This window comes from Heptranchias perlo, unplaced genomic scaffold (genome assembly GCF_035084215.1).
Source record: "Heptranchias perlo isolate sHepPer1 unplaced genomic scaffold, sHepPer1.hap1 HAP1_SCAFFOLD_73, whole genome shotgun sequence".
Lineage (NCBI taxonomy): Eukaryota > Metazoa > Chordata > Chondrichthyes > Hexanchiformes > Hexanchidae > Heptranchias > Heptranchias perlo.
Window position 1 is genome coordinate 2584168 of NW_027139761.1, and position 910 is coordinate 2585077.

Sequence of the window (910 nt, forward strand, 5' to 3'; positions counted from 1 at the left end):
GAGCAAGAACCGCGGGACAGACGATGCCTGCGATGTGTGGTCAAAGCTTCGGTAGATTCTTGTTTCCCAGGGTTGGGCAGCAATGCACTGTCTGAAGCGGCATTCGCTGCTTTCCACCAGGAACGTGTGATTGGAGAGAGTGGAGCCGGATAGGCGGCCTGTCGTGGCCTCACTCAATCCGGGAGCTGGGGAACATCGAACATCGAAAAACCGATGTGTTTGTTGCCGCGGCTGCAATGTTGTTTAGAATTGTAATTATTAACCGAGGCATCGCTGCAGGATCCTTTAATGATCTCTCACAAATCAACAGAAATCAGTCGCAATGTATAGCTTTGAGAGGGGCTTTCTGCACCGTCGGGACAGGAAACGGGAGTGAGTGGGAGACACTGTCGGTATCTGTGTAGTGTTTGAGTGTGTGTAGAACTGGACAGAGAAAGGAAAATATACCGGTTCTGTGAGGTGTTGTATTTTATTCACATTTAAGCACAGAGTGAATTCTTGCTTTTTTATAAATTTATTGACTTTTGGTGGATAACTTTTAGAAAATGTTTCCGCCCAGTTTTGCACTGGGGACCGTTCGCGTGCTAGGCAAACGTGATAACCACTACACTACGGAAACTCTATTGCGATGGTTAGTATAGGAAAAACTTAGAAGATAGCTTCCGCCTACAAATGCTCTCAATGTGGGAGACGGGTCCGGTTCCAATCGCCATTAATCAATCTGTAACTCTCTGTTTCAGACTGAAGGCAATCCTAATATTTTTTTCAATCCATTTATGGGATGTAACTCGTCAGTCTGATCTACACTCGCCAGACTCATGCTCAGATCTATCTTGTGTTTAATTGACGAGATTTTAGTGGCCAAGGCCTGTAATTGAGGGGCATTCTATGGGATATTAGAGAATCCCAG

General features: G+C 45.6%; 1 non-coding gene across 1 annotated transcript; it reads right to left on the bottom strand.

Annotated features, from left to right (window-relative positions):
• Positions 1-546: 546 nt before the first annotated feature.
• Positions 547-619, bottom strand: trnaa-agc (transfer RNA alanine (anticodon AGC)). The gene has a single exon. It is a non-coding gene; the product is annotated as a tRNA-Ala (tRNA).
• Between the last annotated feature and the right edge of the window lie 291 nt (positions 620-910).